This window comes from Heteronotia binoei, chromosome 1, assembly GCF_032191835.1.
Source record: "Heteronotia binoei isolate CCM8104 ecotype False Entrance Well chromosome 1, APGP_CSIRO_Hbin_v1, whole genome shotgun sequence".
Taxonomy (NCBI): domain Eukaryota; kingdom Metazoa; phylum Chordata; class Lepidosauria; order Squamata; family Gekkonidae; genus Heteronotia; species Heteronotia binoei.
In genome coordinates this window covers 155368543-155388268 of record NC_083223.1, presented here as the reverse complement: position 1 = coordinate 155388268, position 19726 = coordinate 155368543, and positions in this window count along the sequence as shown.

Genomic DNA, 19726 nt, shown 5'->3' with positions numbered 1-19726 from the left:
TCACCTGGAGCACCAAAATCTGTGGGGATCGCCTTATTTCAAGATGTGTTAAAAGAATTGCAAACAACACTGAAAGCATCTTTTTTAGGCTCACTTAATAAAGTGCAATCTAACTTGACAAGCCAAATAGGTATGATTGATAATAAAATAGATGAAGTGCAAAAACAGCTAACAGATACAACAAAAGAAATATCAAATCTTACACATATTACAAAATCAATAGATGCCAAGCTGATTTAAGTAGACAAAAGAATTACTACTATAGAAACTAAACAAAGGGTGGTTGAAAATCAGATCATAAAATTAGAATTAGATAAAGCAGAGAATATTCTACAATTTTTGAACATCTCAGAAGATAAACAGGAAGACCATTCATCTTTAATTGCAGAAGCATTAGCTCAGGCCCTGGGTAAAGAGGCAACAGAAATGGAAAAAGAGATAGATTATGTCCATAGGGTGAACTCATTTTATGCAAAAAATCATGCATTGCCCAGAGAGGTACACTTGAGATTCGTTAGAAGGCAGATGAAGGAAGAGGTTTGGAGAAAATTAAGATATCAATCAATTAAAATTAAACAACAGGATACTAAAGTAATGAAAGAGATTCCATGGCAGGTCAGACAAAGGAGAAATGAGTATAAAGTTTTAGCATCTTTCTTACAAGAGAAAATGATACCATTTAGATGGCTATTCCCAGAAGGACTTCTTTTTATGTTTCAGACTATAAGATATAAGATAGATTCAACCTTAAAACTTAAAGATGTTTTAGACAACCAAGCCAAAAGCTGGTTTAAGAAAAAAGGTGAAAAGAACTCTAAAAATTCTCCTGAGAGATCCAGCGACACAGATCAAGAGCCAGAGAGGGACTAGGATGAAATTGCAAGAGTAGAAACAAGACTACAAAAAAAAGAAATAACCTATAAATAACAGAGATCTTTGTTGGAAAATACAAAAATGGGTAATTAGTAATTTCTGGGAGAAGGCACATGAATGGATCCCAAACTACAAACTCAGTATGGAGCAACAGGGAATTGAAAAAGAGAGAAGACACATTGTGATAACATATTATAACTGTAGTTAGAATTTTTAACACAGTTTACTGGAAACAAACTAGAATTCCAACAACTGAGGATCCAATTGTAAATACCCCAGAGATTGCAGAATTAGGTATATTGACAAATTTAGTAAACAGTAAACTTATGATTGATTATAAATAATGTAAATAAAGTAAAGAGTACTCACTAGTTGATACTAGTTGACTAGTAGTGACAGACTTCACTTTTCTGGGATCCAAGATCACTGCAGATGGTGACTGTAGCCATGAAATTAAAAGACATTTCTTCCTTGGGAGGACAGATATGGCGAACCTGGGCAGTACAATAAAAAGTAGGGACATCACCATGCCAACAAAAGTCCGTATAGACAAAGTGATGGTATTCCTAGTAGTAATGTATGGCTGTGAGAGCTGGAAGGCCGAGCGCAGAAGAATAGATGCTTTTGAAATGTGGTGCTGCGGAAGACTCTTGAACTTCAAGTCCCTTGGACTTCAAGAAGATCAAATCAGTCAGTCCAAAGGGAAATCAACCCAGACTGTTCCCTGGAAGGTCAGATGCTGAAGCTGAAGCTCAAATACTTTGGCCACCAAATGAGAAGGGAGCACTCCCTGGAGAAGATCCTGATGCTGGGAAAGACAGAAGGCAAAAGAAGAAGGGGACAGCAAAAGATGAGATGGCTGGACAGTGTTACTGATGTAACAAACACGAATTTGAGCAGACTTCAGAGGATGGTAGAAGACAGGAGGGCCTGGCATGACTTTGTCCATGGGGTCGCAAAGAGTCGGACTCGACTGTGCGTCTGAACAATAACAAAGTTGATATTGCTATTCATGTGTGTGTGTTTTAAAAAGGGAATGCCTCCCTCAGCTGTGCCACCAGGATTTCTGGACCTGCACAAAATCGCCATGTATAAAATGGGAAGTTGGAGTCCTGCATTCTTCTCCCTGGCTACATTCCGCTCGGTTAGAAAATAGACACGACCTCGCTCTTCACACGCGCCATAGAAGGGGAAGGAGAGAATGGAGTGGGGGGGGGGGGAGCTCTGGCAGCAGGAATCAGTCAGGTCCCCGTTGCAAGCGCCAGCCGGGGAGGGGAAAGAGAGCGGAGGAAATTTGGGGGGGGGGGATCTAGTGCTTCAGAATTTGGGGGGGGGAATCTAGTGCTAGGATTCTCCACTGTGAATGCTTCCGTTAATACATAAAGGGCTGTGGAGGATTCTACAGCTGCAGCCAATCCATAAGCAGCAGCAGCACACGTGATGCGGTTTGTCCAAGAAAAGAAGGGGAGGGAACAGCTCGATGTTACGTTAGTACGTTAGTACGTCATTACGCAACTAGACTTGCGCTTAAAAAAAAAAAGATTGACAGGGCATCGAACTCAAGCCGATGCCAGTGGGAAAACGATTTGAGCCGGGGCTTCAGGGAAGGCGACTCCGCAAAGAGTCACTAGTGGGAAAACGAGAAAAATGATCCGGACATAATTGCGCCGCGGAAAAAGGGGAGCAAACGCTAAGTGCGAAAACGGCCTTTCAGAATAGTGTATCGGGACAATTTTTGTTCAAGTTGAACTTTAGCACTTCAGAAGATGGGGAGAGGTGGGGTGGACAGAACTTGTCTCCATGTTAAGCTTTCCACTTGCAAGGAGTTCTGTTCTATGGTCTAGTGCTCAACAATGGTATGCACACTTCAGCCAAGCCATGCAGCTACATCTGCATATCCCCACTCCTCCACTTGCACCTGCTGGAATGGCCTTGGGTCAGCCATAGCTCTGGCAGAGGTTGTCCTTGAAAGGGCAGCTGCTGTGAGAGCCCTCTCAGCCCCACCCACCTCACAGGGTGTCTGTTGTGAGGGGAGAAGATATAGGAGATTGTAAGTCACTCTGAGTCTCTGATTCAGAGAGATGGATGGGTATAAATCTGCAATTCTTCTTCTTCTGATTCAGACTCACACAGAGAACCCCTACATCTCCACAACTTCCATGCACTGTACTGTGTAATTAAAATAAACTTGTTAGTTTTACCTTGGACCCATATTAATGATGCAATTAGTCCTATTTTTAAAGAGCTCCTCGTAAATTCATAGAGAGCTGGGGATAGAGCCAAGGGAGGGTAGGTGAGGGCAAGAACCTCAGCAAAGTACAATGCCATATTGTCCACTCTCAAAAGCAACCATTTTCTTCAGGGAAACTGATCTCTGTGGTCTGGTGATAACTTGTAATTCTGAGACATTTCCAGGCCTGCTGTGCCTTCCACTGAGGAAAGAACAAAAAGGCTTAGTAAAGGGCACTCAGCTTTCCATTGTGGAAAGTAGTGCTTTGATGTGGCTCCCTGTTGTGTCCTAGGCTTAAATGGGAGAACTGTTACTTTTGGAGGGAACTGTTACTTTTGGAGGGAAGCTGAACAAACCAAAGCTTGTACTCCACACCAGGGTTCCAGAGAAGGCCTAAGCGTGCCCAATCAGGGGAAGGATTGAAACATAAGTAGCCAATCAACATCTAGGCTCATACTGTACCCTGATAGGCCCTTAGGGCCCTGTAAATAGCCAATCCATGTAGATAGTTAAGGACCAATCAGAAGGGGGCAAGAATTGTATAAAAGAGCGGGAAGTTTGAATAGAGCTCAGTCTGTGTGTGTGTTCCTGAAGTAAAGCTTGCTGAAATCACTCTCCGACTCTGGTCTCTTACTGCGCCAAACCCAGTACTTTACACTGGCGACGAGGATGGGATGCCAGTAAGAACCAGCAACAGAACCAGGAACACGGAAAGGTGGCTAAATCCAAGCCATCTGGGTCCGCACCTCCGCTCTGCGCACACCCCAGCTCGCAAGCCGCCCAGACACGCTGCCAAGAATGGAGGCTCCAGCCAACCTCCTACAGCCCTTTATCATCGATCGCCCCGAGCTGTGGGACTCGTGGGTCAAAGGCTTCCAGTCATACCTGACCTTCCGGAAGATTACAGAGACTACCATGCAGAGAGCTCTGCTTATCAGTACGTGTGGCACGGAGACCGTGGACTTAGCCAGGGCTCTTCTCCAACCCAGGAAGCTCTCAGAGACGCCGGTGGACGACATCATCAGCGCTCTGGAGAAGTATTTCCAGCCCCAGCCAACCAAGCTCACCCGGCACTGGGACTTCCGACAAAGGACACAGAAGGCAGGCGAAACCACCATGGCGTTCTTGACAAGCCTGCGCCGGGTGGCAAGCCGATGCAGTTTCGCAGACCTCAACGAAGCCCTTCTCGACCAGTTTGTATGGGGCTTGAGGGATGAAAAACTAGTACAGAAACTCCTGTCCCTCTCCGAGTGCGACCTAACAAAGGCAATCGATGTGGCCACCAGCTGGGAGAAGGGCAGATCAGCAGAGCCACGGCTGACAAGACAGGCTGCGGCACACCAGATCAACCCTGAACCATCTACAGAGGACTCAGACGAGGACAAAGCTCTACAAACCGGCTATCGTTCAGCAGGAAGGAAGACCACCCATGTCCCACAGGGCATGAGACACAACACTCCCTTTCCCCATTACTAGTTCTTTTCTCTTCTTGCCATGGTGGTGATCTGGTTGACTCTTTCTTCTATGAAGCCAGCTTGCATTTCCCCCTTTAGACTGGAAGGCTTTGCAAAAATTTGCTGTTTTAGTCATTTTCTTCCTGTTTCTCTTAACCTATTATGAGCGGCACACACCTTTCCCATTCTCTGGCTGTTTCTGTCTCATGATTCTTCATATCAAACATGTGCTGTACTCTTCATCCCTATCATTTGGGAGGGTTTCTGAAACAATAATGAACATCTCTAGGAACATTCAGAGTCTGCATGATTATTCTGTGTTTCACATGAGTAGCTGTGCTACACATAAGTTCCCTAGTAAGAAGAGTCATAAAGCAGAATTAGTCATAGGGCAGGTAGGGTAATATGTGTTGTGTATGAACCCTTAAAGATGGGAAATTGTCTCGGTCTGTGGCTGAGTTATGCTCACAACTGACCGTTCAGGTTGACTCAGCAAAGAAACACACACACACAAAGACTTTAAATAAAGTAGTGTGTATTGTACAAGTATTTACAAGGTGAATATATACAAGAACTTGCACAGAGTGCCAAAGTGCTTTGCCAATCATCAGATAAATCCCAAGGGGAGAACACTAAGTCACCCACGTGCATTTATACTACAGCCAACCAATAGTAACATAGTGCTGAGTCATTTACCCACTCCCACATGTCCTTGTACAGGGGGGGGGGGGGAAACCCTGCACACCTGACTCAGCTCACACAATCTTTTCTGTCACTGGCTGTCACTCTCAGATGCTCACAATCTAAGCATTGCATCATACATTATACAGACTCAAATACTGACAAATTGAACTCTGGTACCATCTCTGCAAGCAACAGTCCTTCTTCAGTTGTACATGTCACTCTTGGGTTGTAATCCAAAACACACTTACTAAGGAGTAAGCATTGTTGAGCTAAATGATTTCCGAGTAAACATGTATCAATTACATTGCACATGTCTCCTCTTTTCAGCCTTAAAAATTACATCTACAGCCTTTTCCTCAGTATCCAAGTAAATATTTAGCCATTCAGTTTTGTGACCATGGTTGAGCATTCTTCTGTTCCTCCCACCATCAGTTATAGCAACTCCTTTTCTCCAGAGCCTTCTTCTGTGATTAGCATTTTGTCAGCCTTGTCTGGTCAGACCTTCTCCTCCAATCTCATTGTCCTTTCTTGCAGGTTTCACTTTCTCAGCCATTACGTATTCTGTGTCCTTTCTTAATTCTTGTTGCTCTTGATCTCCATCACTTTTAGCTACCCTAGAACCTGGGACCTCCAATCCCAGTCAAGTGGCATTTTCACTTTCCCTCACAGAAACATCTCTGCAAACTGCTTTATCCTGTGAGCAAATGGAGATTCTGACATCCACAGCTGCTCAACCAATCAGTGCCAGACTGTTCACTGCCACAAACAAAATAAAATATAAATTCAGTTGTTTTCTAACAGATAAAATAGCTGAACCCACAAGAAATGAAATGATCAGAAAAATAAAACAAATACAAACCCTAATAAAAACAAATACTTATTGATTTATTTTTCTGTGAGCAAATTCCAGTATTCTTCATATTTGAAGTTTTTAAGTCCCTAGCAATACTGGTATTATATTTGTGGGAGAAACACACACAACTCTGTTCTGTCCTTTTAGCCTTTTAATACTTTGCCGACTGGAACTGTTCCAGGTAGGCCCTTTAGCCTTAAAAAGCTGTGCACAGTTGCCACAAATTGCTTTTCAGGATGTCCTGGTGAGAGTTAGATGTGCTGTACAAAAAGTTCAAATTCAATCTTTAAAGTAAGCTTTTCATACTTTTTATTTACCAACTTTAAATTGCTTTTCCTTCTCCTCCTCCCATTGATTCTTCCCCATAGAGGCCCTCAGTCAAATAGTTATGAAGAAAAATAATGTAAGAGGAAATAGGTTTTCCACACAGATCATTAACTGGTCTTTAAATTCACCGCTAACAAGATCACCTAAGAGTCTTGTGGCACATGAAAGACATACAGATTGTTTATTTATTTGTTACAGATTTGTTTATTTATTTATTTATTTTGCAGACCACCCTCCCCTGTGGAACAGGGCTCGGGGCAGTGTACAACAATAAAAACAACATTAGTATATTAAATTCATAGTTAAAACAATAAAAATACAGTAATTAATCTAATTAGATAGCACTAAAACGTCCAACTGTGTCACTGCTAGGGTGGGGAGGCAAGAAGCAGGAGTGCCAGGCAGATGGAAACTGTCATTGTCCTCAACTGAATGCCTGGTGGAACTTCTCCACCTTGCAAACCCTATGGAACTATAAGAAGTCCTGCAGGGCATGGATGGTACTCAGCAGAAAGTTCCACCAGATTGGAGCCAGGGTGGAGAAAGCTCTGGCTCTGGTTGAGCACAGCCTCTTGGGTCAGGGACCACCAGTAGGTTCTTCTCTGCTGAGCACAATGCTCTTCAGGGATATACCAGGAGAGACAGTCCCAAAGATACCAGACTATTAAGGGTCCCAGACCATTAAGGATCTTAAAGGTTAACACCAAAACCTTGAACATGATGCATTACTCCACCTGGAACCAGTGCAATTCACACAGCACAGGTTGAATATGTGCTTATGATATAAGAAAGTTTTATTCCAGAGGGAGCTTGATATTTTTGTTTCCTTGCTATTGCTTTGTTGGCTACATTGAGGAGATGTGTGACACACACACACACAGACACACACAGACACACAGAGAAACACACAGACACAGACATACAGATACTCACGCACATTTCCTCAAGTCGGCTCAGGGCAGTTCACAACAAATATAATCAAATAAAAACACTTAAAGCCAGTTACACAATAATCCAGTTAAAACCCCATAATTCAACACAAGACGGCAAAAATAATAATGTACAAGGTTAAAAGGTCATGAAATTAAATGCTGTAAGTAAAGAAATTCCTGGAGATTGGGGCCTGTGTCTGGGGAGTGCAGAGTTTGGGAAGGAGAAGGAGATCAGCTGAGATGTGAAGCCACAGAGTCCCTTTTTGGAAGCTGCCACCTTCTCTAGAGAAACTGATCTCTGCAATCCAGAGATAAGATATAATTTCCCAGCACAACTCCAGACCCCACCTGGAGGTTAACAACCTAGCAATGACTGGATCTTGTTGAGATGCCTTAGAAGATGATGATGATGATGATGACGACAACAACATTGTGGAGATATGGTTGATTCTAGGTTCTCGTAGAGCTGCTGTGTCTCTTTTGTGATTCACTTTGTCCACTGCAGGTTAAATCCCATGGTCTTTGATAATTGGACTACAGCTGTGCGAATAAATTTCAATTTTTGAAACCTGATGGAATTACCAAGTTGCTTAGAAGTGTGCAGTCTGCTGAGGTTCTTCCTGGCTGACACTATCAGCCAATCAAATTAGTCAAGTAGATCTGTGGGGTGATAAATGCCTCTGAGGGATGGATGGTGCAATCCTTCAAAAGAAGTGGTCATGAGACTCCTCTTAAAGAAGGTACCACTGGATCCGAATGATATAAAGAATGATCACCCAGTGGCCCACATTCAATTTCTGGGTAAGGTGCTTGAACAGGTGATAGCAATGCAGCATCAGATAGACTTGGAGAAGATAAGACTATCTAGACCAGGGGTGGTCAATCTGTGACTTAGGAGCCACTAGTGACTCTTTCACACATATTGTGTAGCTCTCAAAGCCCATACTGCCCCATCGGCCAGCATGGAGATAGCATTTATCTCTTCAAATCACTTCTCCAAAGAGAAGCCAGCTGGTGGTTGGGAGAATGCATTTAAGATTAAAGTTGCTTTCTTTCCGTCCCTCTCTCTCTCTCTCCCCCTCCCTCCCTTACTTGTCTTGCAGCTCCCAAACATCTGACATTCATGCCTTGAGGTTCTCAGACATCTGACATTTGTTCTATGTGGCTTTTACATTGAGCAAATTTTGCCACCCCGATCTAGGCTTATTTCAGTTTGGATTCAAACAATATTTGCTGGTAGAGTGATAGGAGAACTACAACTGTTTATTCTCCTTGATCTTTTGGTGGCCTTCAGTAGCATTAACCATGCTGTCCTTCAGGAGGCACTGGCTGAGTTTGGAGTAGGTGATACTATGATTCAGTGGTTCCACTGTTAGCTGGCCAAACACTTACAGAAGATGATGCACAGGAATTACTCCTTAGAACCATGACATTAATTCTGTGGAGTCCCATAGAGAGCCCTCTTGACCCTTGTAATTCAGGAATCTGGAATGAGGTGCTATTATGTGAATGATACCCAGTGGTAAGTCTGTGGAAGTCCAAACAAATGTTTAGAGAAAGTAATGTGGTAGATAAGGACCAGGGGAAAAAAGATAAATCCAGACAGCCCTTGAGATGTTTCTGGTTCATGATAAAGTTGCTTGAGGACTGAAGAGTCAACCTGTCCTGGAGGAAGTTTATTTATTTGTTTATTTACAATATGTATATCCCATTCTCTTGAACAATCAGGGTTATGAAGGCAGTTACACTCACCTTCAAGAAGCAGGTTCATAATTTGGAGGGGGGAGGGGAGGGACTTCAATGAGGTATAATGCCATAGAGTCTACCTTCCAAACCAGTCATTTTCTCCAGATGAACCTGTCACCTGTAATAGCAGGAGATCGCCAGCCACCATGTGGAGGTTAGCAACCCTAGTATGCCCCATGTCAAAACATTTGGATTCCCAAACATTGGCCGTAATAACAGAATCTAATGGAGAAGATTCCATAAAGGAATGTTTAGAAGTCAATTTCCAAAATAGTTTGGAATTTTTGTCTTTGGCCACCTGAATCAGTATTTCCCATGTTTTCATTTTATCTGCTTTCCTTTTTTTAGCCACAATTGCTTTGTAAGATGTCTATGCGTTCAAATAGGATTGAAAGAGAGCTGGACTTTCTGCATCAAAGGCGATTTTATAGGCATGGAGTGCAGAAATACAAAACCTTTTGGCATCTCAACAATCTTGGTCAAACCATTTCTTGGAAGGGCATCTCATTTTTTGATTCTGTGTTTTGAGGGAGTAGAGGCTTTAACCTTTGAACAAGATCATTGCAAGGAATCAGGGGATTGTCACCCTCTGAACAGCCACTAATGGCTCTATTTGCCATGCATTCCTCTTTAGTTAGAAATCCCTTTAATTTCTGTTCAAGCTGGGATGTCCATTTTGCATGACATCCTATTTGTTTTGTTAGTAAGATCAGTGTCCCAATCTGCCTATTCAGATGGCTTTTAGGAAGTAAAAAGTTAAGACATAGATAGAGGGGGAAATGATCACTTTCTAAGGCAGGTAGGACCTGGAGGCTTCTCGCAAATGGAAGCATGTTTCTGGAGACAAGAAAGTAGTCTATAGTACAACACCTATTTCCCATCAAAAATGTAACGCTACCTGGAAAATCCCCATTAGTAGACCCCAGTAATAGACCCAATGAGAGCCAGTTTGGTGTAGTGGTTAAGTGTGTGCACTCTTATCTGAGAGAACCTGGTTTGATTCCCCACTCCTCCACCTGCACCTGCTGGAATGGACTTGGATCAGCCATAGCTCTTGCAGAGTTGTCCTTGAAAAGGCAGCTGCTGTGAGAGTCCTCTCAGCCCTACCCACCTCACAGGGTGTCTGTTGTGGGGGAAGAAGATATAGGAGATTGTAAGCCGCTCTGAGTCTCTGATTCAGAGAAGGGTGGGGTATAAATCTGCAGTCTTCTTCAGTCTTCTTCAAAATATGAAGATTAGCCCTTCCTGCCATCCCAACAAGGCATATGCCAGCGCAGTATGCTTTACTGTCTTTTGAGTGACGCTGTGGGTGTGGGTTTGATCATCCAATGTTGTTATTATGGAGTCTTTATAAAACTCAAAGAGAAACTAGTCACTTGGACCAATCCTTGCATTGAGATCTCCCCCAACCTTGTCTGCCACATTGTCTGCCACATTGTCTGATCTTGTAGATATTGTTCCAGATCTGTCCACATTGCTAATGTAATCTTGTTTTTCTCATGGGAAGGGAGATACACGTTGACCGCTAATATCAGGTCAGAGCCTAGCTGAATAAGAATAACCATTGCTAAGTTCTTTAAGGGATGTAGTACTATAATCCTTGCTATCAGAGAAGTGGACACTAGAATGCCCAGACCGCCCATTAGACTCCCAAGTCCCCCACCATTTGTAGCCCCAATGGTATAAGATCTGTAGCCATCCAAAACAATATCATCGGCTAACCATGTTTCCTGAATCATAATTATATCATATTTCTGATGGAATAACGACGGATCCTGACTTACACACCATTTCCAACCGGCCACATTCCATGAAACAATTTCTAAGCAGTTAGGTGTGCCCAACTTATACTGGTCAGAAAGCTGTCATTTCATTTCATTCCCCATCATTATCTTGCTAGATGTTTTGTTGTCAACCTGTTGGCATTTCATCAACTATTGTAGAGAATGCAAGATTATTTGGGAGAATGACAAGATTAGATTTGATGTTTTTCTTTTTAATGATGACCGTTGGTTCTGACTTCTGGGGTTGGAAAATGCCGAGCTGAATTGCTTCTCAGAAGGGGAGCAAGCTGGGGCTTCTGTTCGGGGTAATGGAGGACAATTTAATGCCTACTGCCTACTTTTCTCAGTCAGAGATCAGTCCAAGATATGCACAGGGAACTCTGAGGAGATTTACCTTGGCTAAAAGGGAGTCCCAGTGGAGGGCTCCTTTGAGGCTTTGAGGGGTCTCCGGAGACAAGTTGTATATTCATCATCTGCAGAAGTTTCCAGAGTCATTTATTTGACATAAGCTCAACAGGATCCTAACCTTCTTTGAGACTGCTAAACATCTAAAGCTATAGAAGACTGATGTTGGATCAGGATAACTGCAAAAAAAGGTACTGATGACCATCTTGATTCCGGAACTATTTAAAATTAAACAAAATAAAATCAGAAGGTGGGAAATAGAGATTCAGAAAGCTCGGAAGAAGGGGAGAAGGGGCGAAATTTGAACTTTGTAAATTTAAAGGACAGTACTAAAAAGTGGAAAGGAATTTATTGCTTTGTCTACTTACGTTTTTGATGAAAAAGCCCCATTGTCACAGATTTGCAGCTCTCACAGTCAACACAGGAAATACTTCAAACATCGCTAAATCTTTTTACCAGTGAAAACGGGATTTGGTGGCAAGAAAAGCAGGAAGTGTGGGATGGAAGAGGGAAATCACTGAAGCAGCTAGCCTACTCTAGGACTATAATATCATAGAAAAACATCAGCAGCCATTGCTAGGAGGTCAAAATTTAAACAAAGTTTTTAAAGTGTTCAGGACATTAAAAATTGGTGAAGCTGACAGAGGTGACAATTATAAGGTAAATATTATTGGACATTATCACTGATAATTATTTTAGAAGCCTTTTGAAGGAAAAATTTTTTAAAGGGAAGCTAGAAAGTTGCAACCGCCATTTTGGAAGAAATAAAAACTTTAAAAATTAATATCTGAGCCCAGGAGGCACTGAGGATGGCGAAATTAGGCTTACTGAAAGGGGCAAGTCTTACTCTATCAAACCTGATAGTTTAAATTTAATTTGGAGAGGTCAAAATTTTCGGTGTTTTTTTTAAATGTCAGAGCATAAGTTAACCCGTGCAAGGACTGCCTCAATGGAGAAAATGCAAGAGCAATTAGAAGCAATGGAAGCCAGGATGATGAAAGGGGTGAGAGACATGATAACTGCTTCTAAAAAAGAAATTAGAAAAGACATTGAAGAGCTAAGGAAAGATATAGAAGATCTCAGAAATGAGACTGTGGTAACATCAAAGAAAGTGCAAGAGGTGGAAGAGAGAGTGAAAGTATATGATTTCACCTTGCTAAAAATGCAAGAAAAGGTGGCAATTCATGACTGCAAATTGATGGAAACTCAGATACATCTGAGAGGAGTACCTGAGGATGAAGAGACTGAAAGGATATATAATAAGAATAATTGTAGAATTTTTGGAGGAAGATCCTGAAGGAACTAGAAGCATGTATGACTATATGTATAGAGTGAATTCACTATATGCCAAAAAAAATAATCTACCAAGAGATGTGGTTATAAGATATATGACAAAAGAAATGGTGGGAAAAATCTTAAATAAAATTTTTGAAAAGACAATGATAGTGGGAGGCAGCAGAGTAAGAATCATGAAAGAATTGCTAAGACAAGTGATAAATGACAGAAAAGAATACAAAAAATTGACAGAAAAACTACGTGATACTGAAATGAGGTATAGATGGATAATACCTGAAGGTCTGAGCTTTGAGCTGCAAAGAAAAAGGATTACAATTACAAGCACACAGCAGCAACAACAACAACAACAACAAAATTTTATTTGTATCCCGCCCTCCCCGCCAGGGCAGGCTCAGGGCGGCTAACAACACAATTCAAGTTTAACTATACAAATAGATAAAATTACATTTAAACAACATGAACATTTAATTAAAAATCTGCTTAAGTTTTAAATTAAATTAATAAAAGTGCTAATGCTATGTTTGTTTTTATGATGGCGGTTTCCTTAGCAATTTCCATTTTCATCAGCGAAAGCATGTCGAAAGAGGAAGGTCTTGCAGACCCTGTGGAACTGTTCGAGGTCCCGCAGGGCCCGCATTTCCTCTGGAAGTTGGTTCCATAGGCTCGGAGCTATAGAGGAGAAGGCCCGGTTATGGGTACATTGCAGCTTCACCTCTCTCGGTCCGGGAATAGTCAACAAGTTTTTCCCGGCTGACCTCAGTGCTCTCTGGGGTTCATATGGGGAGAGACGGTCCCTAAGGTAGACAGGTTCTTGACCATATAGAGCTTTAAAGGTAATGACCAGCACTTTGTAACGAACCCGATATATAACTGGCAGCCAGTGCAGTTCGCGCAGCCCAGGCTGCATGTGTTCCCATTTAGGAAGCCCTAACAACAGTCTGGCCGCTGCATTCTGCACCAGTTGCAACTTCCAGGTTCGGTACAGAGGCAGCCCCATGTAGAGGGCATTACAGTAATCCAGTCTCGAGGTGACCGTTGCATGAAGCACCATTGCCAGATCTTGGCGCTCTAGGAAGGGAGCCAACTGCTTTGCCCGCCTTAGATGCAAAAAGTCTGACTTGGCAGTGGCTGCAATCTGGGCCTCCATTGATAGTGCAGGCTCCAGTAAAACTCCCAGGCTCCTAACCCAGTGTGCCGCTTTTAGCGGCGCCCCGTTGAAGACAGGGAGAGGTATTTCCCCTCCCCGAGTGCCCCGACCTAGACAGAGGACTTCTGTCTTTGCTGGATTCAATTTCAATTTCAGCATTTCAGAAAATGCGTAGATTTTATGAAGAACATAAATATTTGAACCATGATGGATTACAAATTATTATCTTGGAATGTAAATGGACTAAATTCACCACAAAAAAGAAAGGCAACATTTCATTGGATTAAAAAGCAAAATTGTAATATAGTTTGTTTACAAGAAGTGCATATCAAACAAAAGGATTACATTAGGGTTTGTAGAATCTTTCGGGCTCAAGTGCCATGTTCTACTGGAGAAAGTTTTCCTTCCAGACGTTTCGTTCTCAGCTGCGAACATCCTAAGTGGCATTGCAGCCGGAGCAGGCGGCTGTGCACAGCAGCCAAGAAGGTCAGAGCGCCTGCTCCGGCTGCAATGCCACTGAGGATGTTCTCCGCAGCTGAGAACGAAACGTCTGGAAGGAAAACTTTCTCCAGTAGAACACGGCACTTGAGCCCGAAAGATTCTACAAACCCTAATGATGTTACCAGCCGTGAAAACCTGAAATCTTTGATAAAAGGATTACAATTTTTTATGGAATAAACAACCAGGACTAGAATATTATTCATTAGCTGAAAAGAAGAAAAGGGGAGTGATTTTCTATATTATACAAGAATTGGAGCCAAAATTAGTGTTTAAAGATAAACTTGGAAGATTTGTAGCGGTAGAAATATTAAATGCAAAAAAAAGCTGTTATTGGGACTGTATGCACCAAATGGTGCAAAGGATGCTTTTTTTAAAGACATTATACAACAATTTGATGAACTGACTTATGACCAAGTTTTGATAATGGGGGACTTTAATGGAACAATTAAGAACACACAGAATAGGTCTGGGGGAAAAAAATAATAAGGGAAATTGCCAAAGTCTTTTTTTGAATTGGTCAAACAAGAAAATTTGGAGGATATATGGAGGAAATTTAACCTGAAGAGTGGGACTATACCTTTTTTTCAGCAAGACATAAAACTTTTTTCCAGAAATGACATGTTGTGGGGCACTAAAGACTTAGGTATTATAACAAAGAAAATAGAGATTTTACCTAAAATTGGGGCTGACCATAACCCAATAATGTGGATTACAAAATTGTCTAAGAAGCTGAGAAGATGGAGATTGAATGAAGATTTACTACAGAATAAAGAAATAGCGACATCTCTAGAAAATGAAACTAGAGCTTTCTTCCAAATAAATGATAAAGAGGATATAGAATTTCAGATGGTCTGGGATGTTTATAAAGCAGTAATGAGAGGAATATTGATTACATTGAATAACAAAGATAAGAGGGCAAAAGAAAAACAGATGTTGGACATTCAAAATGAAATAAATAAAAAAGAAGGGGAACTGAGAAAAAAGCCAGGGAAAAAGAAAATTATAAGGGAGATTACAATATTACAAACACAAATGAGACATTTGTTAAATAAAAAATTGGAATGGAATCTGAAAAGATTGCAGCAGAAATCTTTCGAGGAAGCAAACAAACCCAGAAAATATTTGGCCTGGCAACTGAAGAAAAAGAGAGAAAGTAAAATTATTAATAAAATTGTGGTGGATGGAAGAGAGCTGGTAGATCAAGAAGGAATAAAAAGAGAATTCTTTAAGTATTATGCCAAGTTATTTAAAGGTGTTAAAATAAGGAAAGAAAAGATGGATGAGTACTTACAAAAGATAAAAATAACACCCTTAGCAGAAAATATGTGAAAAGTTTTGAATGATCCAATTGAAAAAATAGAAATTGAAGCAGCAATTAATGCAATGAAAAATGGAAAAGAACATGGACCAGATGGATATACAGCTAAATTTTTTAAAACCCTCAAAGAGGAGTTAATCCTGAAACTTCAGAAATTGATGAATATGATAAAAACAAAAGGGAAAATACCAAATACGTGGAAGGAAGCTGTTATTTCGTTGATTCCAAAGGAAGATAGAGATGTTATGAATGTAAAAAATTATAGACCAATTTCATTATTAATGATTATAAAATATATACAAGAATCTTGGCAGAACGGTTTAAACAATATTTGATAAACTTTATAAAGGAAGATCAAGCGGGGTTTCTTCCCAAAAGGCAAATAAGAGACAATATCAGAATTGTTGTAAATATTGTAGAATATTATGAAAGACATCCAGAAAAGGAAGTAGCATTATTCTTTGCGGACGCAGAGAAAGCATTTGACAATTTAAATTGGGATTTTATGTTTGCAGTAATGGAGAAAATGGAGTGTGGAGAAGGCTTTATAAGAATGATAAAAGCAATATATACTGAACAACGTGCAAGGCTATGTATAAATGCTGATCTTACAGAAGACATGATAATTAGTAAAGGTACAAGACAAGGTTGTCCACTTTCCCCACTGTTGTTTATAATGACTCTTGAAATATTACTGATGCAAATTAAAGAAGATAAAGAAATAGGATTAAAAGTAAAAGGATTTACTTACAAATACAGAGCATTTGCAGACAACATAATGTTTATAAATGAAAACCCCATACAAGTCACACCTTTGTTGTTAGCCAAAATACAAGAATATAGGGAGTTGGCAACACTTTGTATTAATAAAGAAAAATCAAAACTTCTATGTAAAAATATGCAAATAAATAAGCAACAAGAATTGCCAAGACTAACGGGCTGTGAAGTTACCTCCAAGGTAAAATATTTGGGTGTGGAGATAACAATGAAGAATATTGATTTGTTCAAAAATAATTATGAGAAGCCATGGTGTAAAATGGATGAAGATATGTTAAAGTGGAATAAACTTAATTTGTCACTGTTGGGTAGAATAGCCGCAATTAAAATGAATATTCTACCAAGAATAATGTATTTGTTTCAAACTATTCCAATTGTGAAAGACAGTAAACAATTTAATAGATGGCAAAGAAAAATTTCAGAGTTTGTGTGGGCGGGGAAGAAACCAAGAATTAAAATGAAAATTTTAACAGATGCAAAAGAGAGAGGCGGATTTCAATTACCAGACTTAAAATTATATCATGAAGCAGTTTGCTTAGTATGGATAAAAGAATGGATAATGTTGTTAAACAAAAAACTCTTATCATTGGAAGGTCATGGAAATAAATAAATAAATTTGGCTGGCACGCTTATATGTATTATGGGGGGGGGGAGATAGATGGCTTTTTCTCTCACCATTATATAAGAAACAGCTTGCTAAATACATGGATGAAATATAAGAAATATGGAGATGAGAGAAAACCGTTATGGATAGTGCCAGCAGAAGTGATAAAAATAAAAGCTGAGACAGGTGAAGAAAAGTCGTCATATAATCAACTATTAAAAATACAAAGTGGCAAAATAGAATTGAAAACTGCTGAAGAGCTGAATAATAAATATGATTGGTTTCAAATGCAACAAATAAAGAGCTTGGTGGAGAATATTAAAACTGAAGGAATAAGAAAAGAGCAAACAGAAATGGAAAAAGTTCTGCTTGGAGACAGCGAAAATTAATTTAAAAATTATATAAATTACCTGTAAACTGAAACTGTAAAAGAAAATACTCACAATGTAAAGGTCCTGGAAGTCTTTCAAGTTTGATTAAGTCTATTGTTGATGCTGCAAGGTTTAGGAGGACAGCTAGATGATTTATTGCCTTCCACTTAGTGGACCAATCAATATGCTTTCCATGAAAAAGAAAGATGTTCACTACCAAGCCTTTCTGGTTAAGAACTAGTTTTGGGGCAGTTTTCATCACAGCCTCTTGGTCATTTGAGGAGACTAGATATTTCATATTTGAGAACTTGTTCCTGTGGGCAACAATTTCAGTGATAGAATCATGTGCCTTGACAGCCTCTGCAGGACAAGTGTTGGCTGGCTGCTGAGTCATTATAGGGACAGCAAGACTCTTTTGTAGTGACTCTCTAATCAGTTCAAGTTGAGTAAAAATATTTTGAACTGTTTCTGCAACCAGCATAGTTTGGTATTCAAGAAAATCCTCCCCCATATTGTCAGCTGTTTTAAGCCTGGACTCCCACTGGGGTAAAGCATTTACCCCTTGATGTATCTCAGGTACAGTGTTTGGGATTATCTGAACCAATGGGCAGTCCTCCCCTTTATCCCATCATCATCTCTTTTTAAACAAGAATATCTGTTCTGCAGTTTTATAGTATCAAAAAAATCTTCCAGTCTCGATTATTTGTTCAAAGGAGGTGACCCCTCTTCTTCAAAGGGACACACTCTTTTTTTACCCATAGTTGGAGTTATGAAAATCAGTGTGTTATGAAGGAGAGGAAAGGGACAAAAAATTCTATTGTCTTTTCTTCTCTTACTGCACCCAACTGTTTTGCTTAACAGTCATTTCTTAATTTGCGCCCCTTTAGTCATAACATACATAGTAGCACTCTAATACCAAGGTCATTGTCTTAGTAAATTGTTTGCTGTTGCATCAGATGTAGATAAGCAATGGGCTTTAAACCAGGGGTGTCAAACTCATTCGTTAGGAGGGCCGGATCTGACACAAATGGGACTTTGTGGGGCACAGCAGCCAAGAAGGTCTGAGCGCCTGCTCCAGCTGCAACGCCACTGAGGATGTTCTCCGCAGCTGAGAACGAAACGTCTGGAAGGAAAACTTTCTCCAGTAGAACACGGCACTTGATCCCGAAAGATTCTACAAACCCTAATGATGTTACCAGCCGTGAAAACCTGAAATCTTTGATAACATCTCCACTCCATTTGAAACCATTGCAGAGTACAGACAAAGCTGCAAGGAAAATGTGGAATGCAGCAGCCAGCAAAGAAATGCAGGAAGAATCTGGGACTCAGCCTGCAAGCTTCAAAGCGTGCTTCAAAGAGTCTTCGAAGCTCCCAGCTAAAACTGAAAGAGTTTCAGCCTTCAAAGAGTCTGGGAGCTGTAAGAGCCTGGGCGCTTCAAAGGGTAAGGACAGGAGGGGGAAGAAAAGAGCTCCGTGAGCCTGATCAAAGCCTTGGGCGGGCCAGATCCAGCCCGCAGGCTGGGTGTTTGACACCCCTGCTTTAAACAAAAGATAATTAGCAAAAAAAGTATTCCGTACTCCATAGCGTGCATACTATCAGGTCCTAGTAATTTAGAAATACCAAGCACCCTCTTATGATTAACTTGCTGCTGTTGCATCAAACATTATAAAGCAAGAAATGCTGAACTGTGTTGTAGAAAGTCAGTAAAATTATTAAGACTCCAGCAGCTGATAATTAGCCAGTCCTCCTTGAACTTAAGCTTGTTAAAACAAAGTAGTGGTATATAATAAGTTAGAAGTAGTTGAAAGTCAAACCGATATGCAGGTTGTTTGATGTAAAGATTTTTTAAAAGCTCTCTGAGCTCCTGGAGTACATCCACGGCAGACAACGCCCAACCGGAAGCCCCCAGTCCCTGCCAGTTTGAATGACCCAATAATGTCCTAAGCTGAGTTAGCGTGAGCTAGCTCACAATTTTTTAGCCTCCAGCTCACACATTTTTGTCTCAGCTCAGGAAAAATGGCCCTAGAGCAAACTAATTTATGCAGTAGCTCACAACTAATGCCAGTAGCTCACAAAGTAGAATTTTTGCTCACAAGACTCCACAGCTTAGAGGATAGGGATGAATGGAGCGCGAGCACAGAGGAATGCCAAAAATAAATGTGGTGTGCCTAGGTGACCCGGAAGTGGACACATCAGGGATGTCAGGGGCTGATACTCTGGGGTTTGGGCAAAAACTCTATGAAAGAATTAGCTTCTACCACAGAGTTTCACCCCAAAAGCAGAGTGTCACCCCCTGATGTCCCTGAAGCGCCTGCATCACTTTCGGGTCACCAAGGCATGTTGCATTAATTTCTAGTGTTCTTCCCTGTTGTGTGTGTGGGGAGGGGGATAATTAGCCCACCAGCCAGTTGGATGGTAGTGGAC